General features: G+C 40.2%; 1 pseudogene; it reads right to left on the reverse strand.

Annotated features, from left to right (window-relative positions):
• Window positions 1-4,908, reverse strand: part of LOC127918443 (sodium-dependent neutral amino acid transporter B(0)AT2-like) — a 51,371-nt pseudogene extending 46,463 nt beyond the window's left edge.
• Window positions 4,909-6,250: the final 1,342 nt, after the last annotated feature.

The following is a 6,250-nucleotide window of genomic DNA, read 5'->3' on the forward strand; positions in this document are numbered from 1 at the left end:
AATAGAAGCTGTTACAGTATCAAATAGAAGCTGTTACAATATCAAAAAATACAGTATAAAATAGAAGCTGTTACAATATCAAATAGAAGCTGTTACAGTATCAAATAGAAGCTGTTACAATATCAAATAGAAGCTGTTACAGTATTAGCTGTTCAATATCAAATGGAAGCTGTTACAATATCAAATAGAAGCTGTTACAGTATCAAATAGAAGCTGTTACAATATAAAATAGAAGCTGTTACAATATAAAATAGAAGCTGTTAGAGTATCAAATAGAAGCTGTTACAATATCAAATAGAAGCTGTGGTCTCCCTCTGTTACCATGAGCAGCAGATATATCAACCATGATCTCTCTACCACTGCTCTGTGTTCTGGTGATAAAACCAACTGCCAACTGAACCCACCCTGGATTCTCCACACAACATTTACACCACTAGTCAGTCTCCTGTCCAGGGGATGTACTTGAACATCAAGCTGCCTCATGCTGCAGAAACAGGCTCCTATGAGGCGTTCTGATTCGCAGAGGCCAAGGCTCGTGCAAGGTTATTTACTATAGTGACCTCCTTGACACAGGGGCACGGCTAGTATCAGCTGTAAGAGTGGAGAAGAACCTCGCTGCAGCCAGATAGAACAGGTAGTGTCTCTCTCTCTCACACACACACACACACACACACACACACACACACACACACACACACACACACACACACACACACACACACACACACACACACACACACACACACACACACACACACACACACACGCGCGCACGCACATACAGACACACACACACAGACACACACACACACGCGCGCGCACATAAAACACACACACACCACATACAACAGTGGAGGCTGGTGGGAGGAGCAGTAGGAGGACAGGCTCATTGTAATGGCTGGAATGGAATTAATGGGACAGAGTTAAACATGTGGTTTCCATTGGGTAAATCTATTCTGACAAGTGTGACTCGAGGGTTACATTGGTTTACAGCAGGAGGAGGGGTATTGTAATGGATCCACACTACTACTGGCAGGAGTTACCACAGAGTCATTCTACTATGGGAATAGGAAGCTATTTGGAGCACCTTACTAGATCTGCTCTGAGCTGATTGGTTTACAATAGCCACTCTGGTTAAACTGGTAGATTGACTATTAGGCTACATTTACATTTTAGTAATTTAGCAGACACTTTTACAGACACTCTTTCAGTTAGTGCATTCATCTAGGTACATTCATCTGGGTTCATTCATCTAGGTACATTAATATAGGTACATTCATCTGGGTACATTCAGCTGGGTACATTCAGATGGGTACATTAATCTAGGTACATTAATCTAGGTACATTCATCTGGGTACATTCATCTAGGTACATTCAGCTGGGTACATTAATCTGGGTACATTCAGCTGGGTACATTCAGATGGGTACATTAATCTAGGTACATTCATCTGGGTACATTCATTCATCTGGGTACTCAGCTGGCTACATTAATCTAGGTTCATTCAAATGGGTACATTCAGTACATTCTGGCTACATTAATCTATGTACATTCAGCTGGGTACATTCAGCTGGCTACATTCATCTAGGTACATTCGTCTGGGTACATTCATCTAGGTACATTAATCTATGTGCACACATGATAAGTCGCTTTGGATAAAAGCGTCTGCTAAATGGCATATATATATATATATCAGATGGGTACACATTAATCTAGGTACATTCAGCTGGGTACATTATTCAGCTGGCTACATTCAGCTAGGTACATTAATCTAGGTAAACATTAATCTAGGTACATTCATCTAGGTACATTAATCTAGGTACATCTCATCTGGGTACATTCATCTAGGTACATTAATCTAGGTACATTCATTCTGGCTACATTCATCTATGTACATTAATCTAGGTACATTCAGCTGGGTACATTCATCTAGGTACATTCATGTACTAATCTGTACATTCAGCTGGCTACATTCTAGGTACATTCAGCTGGGTACATTCATCTCAAAACATTCAGCTGGGTACATTAATCTAGGTACATTCAGCTGGGTACATTCATCTAGGTACGTTAATCTATGTACATTCAGCTGGCTACATTAATCTAGGTACATTCAGCTGGCTACATTCAGATGGGTACATTCAGCTGGGTACATTCAGCCGGGTACCTTCAGATGGGTACATTAAACTAGGTACATTCAGCTGGGTACATTCATCTAGGTACGTTAATCTATGTACATTCAGCTGGCTACGTTAATCTATGTACATTCAGCTGGCTACATTCAGATGGGTACATTCAGCTGGGTACATTCAGCCGGGTACATTCAGATGGGTACATTCAGATGGGTACATTACTCTAGGTACATTCAGCTGGGTACATTCATCTAGGTACATTCAGCTGGGTACATTCATCTAGGTACCTTCAGCTGGGTACATTTCAGGTACATTCCGATGGGTACATTCAGATGGGTACATTCAGTACATTCATCTGGGTACATTACATTCAGCTGGGTACATTCAGCTGGGTACATTCATCTAGGTACATTCAGATGGGTACATTCAGATGGGTATATTACTCTAGGTACCTTCAGCTGGGTACATTCATCTACATCAGCTATCACCAGTCAGTGCTTAGTAAGAGAGGACAGGTATAGACAAGACTATAGGTTGTATACTGGTTTAGAGTCTGTTTAGTTGTTGTTGTCATCGTTGTTGTTGCTGCTGTTTTTTGAGGGTCCATTTTGTTGTTGAGACTCTCATGTTGATGTTGCTCATTTCAATTTAGCCTCCCAAGGAGGTATTGAAGGAGTGGTCCTAAACAGGTTAGACTTTAGTACTCAACTCCAAACAGCTTTGTCATTCACTCTTTCAACACATCACCCCCTTTGACTCCTCTAGTTCTCTGTCTTTCTTCTTTCTCTCTCTCTCTCTCTCTCTCCCCCTCTCTCTCTCTCTCTCTCTCTCTCTCTCTCTCTCTCTAATAATAATAATCTCTAATCTCTCTCTCTCTCTCCCTCTCTAATAATATAATAATAATAATAATAATAATAATACATTTAGCAGACGCTTTTATCCAAAGCGACTTACAGTCATGTGCATACATTCTACGTATGGGTGGTCCCGGGAATCAAACCCACTACCCTGGCGTTACAAGCGCCATGCTCTACCAACTGAGCTACAGAAGGAGCTCTCTGCCTCTCTCCCCCCCTCTCTCTCTCTCTCTCTCTCTCCCTCTCCCTCTCTCTCTCTCCCTCTCTCTCTCTCTCTCTGCCTCTCTCTAAATATAGCTCACCTCTAATTCTACCTCTTCACCCCTAACCCTCTGCCCCCCATAGTGGTTAAGTGTCCAGAGTTGTTTTGAGCTACTGGTCAGTGAAACACTGTGTCTGTGAAGAGAGAACATGGAGTCCATGGTCATTTTGGGCTATTTAAAAAAAATACATATATTATTGAACCTTTATTTAACTAGGCTACTGGTCAGTGAAACACTATCAGTGAAGAGAGAACATGGCGACCCAGAGAGCCACACACACCCAAAGTGTTATGTTAAATAAATACACACCCAACACTTGATTTGTAAAAAAACAAACTGTGTGTAAACAGCGATTCTCAGACTGGGTCATAATAAACCCCACACCTCCGGTCAATAACTCAGTTGCAGTTTATATGAATGTATTTGTAAGTGAGAGAAATCTGAAATAAATAATATTACATAACGTTTTGTTTGGCAATACCTTTGACCAGAGCCCTATGGGACAAACTAACACTACAGGTACATTGTAATGGTGATGATGATATGCTAACTAAACTCACCTGTGCATTATAATCCTGTGGATCTATTGTAACTGTATAATGTGTTATAATAAGAACGTTAACTTTACTAGCATGTGGTTGTTTACCTTTTAGTTCAATATGCAAAGTGCATCGCAGCCAGATCCATCCACAGAGTGAATGTCAGTGATCTACAGACAATGGCACTGTGAAAACCCTACACTGGTTTAAATACTATTTATTATGTTGCAGTAAGTAACATATTTCCAACCTCAACAGAAACCCTGTACATGTTTAGATTTGGCAAGACACTTGGAACAGACACACAGACAAAGAGGGACACAGACCAAGTGTGTACGATTTTCTGTTGTCTTAGAATATTTCCCAGTCCATTTCCTTTTCAGAGCATGGAAATGTCTCTTTTGCTTCCAACCCAAACGAAAATGAAGTGTTTCTTTCCAACAAAGTACTTTCCAAAATTAGTTTGGGTACTGGCTCTTCAAGTCACCTTGGGAACAGCATTGTTTGGCGTAAACTCTGATCTTTTGTCGGGTTATAAAAAGGTTGCTAGCCTACTCATTTCTCTGATGAGGTCCTATAGTCCCTACACTTTCGCTACACAGAAAACAGTTTATAGGTTGAGACAAACTGACAACAATGTAACAATGTACATTTAAACAATCCTTCATCCATATTATTTGAAATGAGGTCAGGGCATTAACATAGAAATAGGACAGAATAAATTAATTATAATTACATGAATATTACACAAATATTATTACCCAGAAGTGAAAAGAAACAAACTGAATTGTTGCCAATCGGGCTATTCCATAAGTAATAGTACACATTTTTCAAGTGAGAAAATAACCCACACGCAATCGGCAGTAAACGACAAAACAACTAGGCTATTTACTGAACATTTTAAATATGTAAAAGGTTAGACAAAGGTCGCTATGTAGGCATGATGCCATTAAGGTTAGAACGCAAGGAAGAGGGGGTTCTGTGTAAAATAAAATAGGCTTTTAAAACCTTGTCTCACATGCAAACAGCGCATGAGTGCATCAAACTAACAAGGGATTCAATAACGTTCTCAGTGGTAATATTGAACATACCATTGTGTGTCCTCTACGTCGCGCTGTGCACTTGGGGAGTAGTCTCTGACGTCGGACAACTTCTCACTGTCAGTCTTGGTCCGTTACCCCAGCAGAACGAGAAACTTGTCTCTAAATTACGTCTGCTGACGCAAATAATAACGAAGGTACTCTGGAGCGCTCAACTTGTTCATTGCTATTCGAATCCTATACAAAACTTCACAGGCGCCACGTTGTAGCAGTGCAAGAAGCATGATCTGTCGATCTTACAAGATATCAAGAAGACCAACTCCCTTCGTCTTTGATTGGTTCTGGTCTCCTTCACAGTCCTCCCTTTACAGCCCCTATAATATTACAAAAATACACACAGGGCCGATATCAGTGGTTCGCTTGAGATTGGTTTCTTTAGTCAGCTGCATGTTGACCGAAGTGTTTGAATTACATGCCACAAATTCGCAACAAATTGCATTTGGTGTAAAGTAATTTTCATGTCAAGTGTCCTTTTAGGAACTGTAGAGAGACAACCGTTGTAGCCTAGTGCATGACTATAAACAATCAATTCAGCTTAAAAGATAATCACTCTATTTTTGTATTCATTAGAAAATATCTATTCATTAGGCAGCTACTGACGTGACAGCTGCCATTTGAAAATGTTACTGTGTCTTTAGGTATTTAAGACCCTGCCTACTTTATATACTTAGTTTTTGACTCTACTCAGTGTTAAATTAACTCTTTCACAAGTAGCACTATTGAATGTTGCATGACATTCCAATAGTGGAAATCGAATGGTCAGCCTATATGTAATAACTGTATCCACAGTGGGGGAGCCCGAGGTTAACACATGGTATTTCATGAGCTCATCCTGAAAACACACACAAATGGGGTGTCCGGAGGTGTTTGACTTTTAAAACCTTTTAATTAGTTAAGCTAGCTACAGAGAGCTTACACCTGCCCAAAGTGGGAGGATGAGATAGGATAGGATATAACCCCCCTGTGAAAAACCCGGCAGCATTGCAGTTCTTGACACAAACCAATGCGCCTGGCAGCTACTACCATATACACCAGATGGAACCATTACACAATCCACATCTCAATTGTTTCAGGCTTTAAAAATGCTTCTTTAAACGTGTCCTCCTCTTCATCGACACGTTGAAGTGGATTTAACTCAGTAAACATCATAAGGGATCCATAGCTTTCACCTGAATTCACTGATCAGTTTATGTCATGGAAAGAGCAGGTGTTCATAATGTTTTGTACACTCCGTGTATTTTATTGTCCCAAGGGAGAATTTGTCTTGGACAATTCAAAATGACTGCTCCTTCTACGTAGAATACATAAATAGATAGAATTAAATCTTACAGCACATAATAACATCACCATCCATCCTCCTCCAT

The sequence above is a fragment of the Oncorhynchus keta genome, unplaced genomic scaffold, assembly GCF_023373465.1.
Source record: "Oncorhynchus keta strain PuntledgeMale-10-30-2019 unplaced genomic scaffold, Oket_V2 Un_contig_14234_pilon_pilon, whole genome shotgun sequence".
NCBI lineage: Eukaryota > Metazoa > Chordata > Actinopteri > Salmoniformes > Salmonidae > Oncorhynchus > Oncorhynchus keta.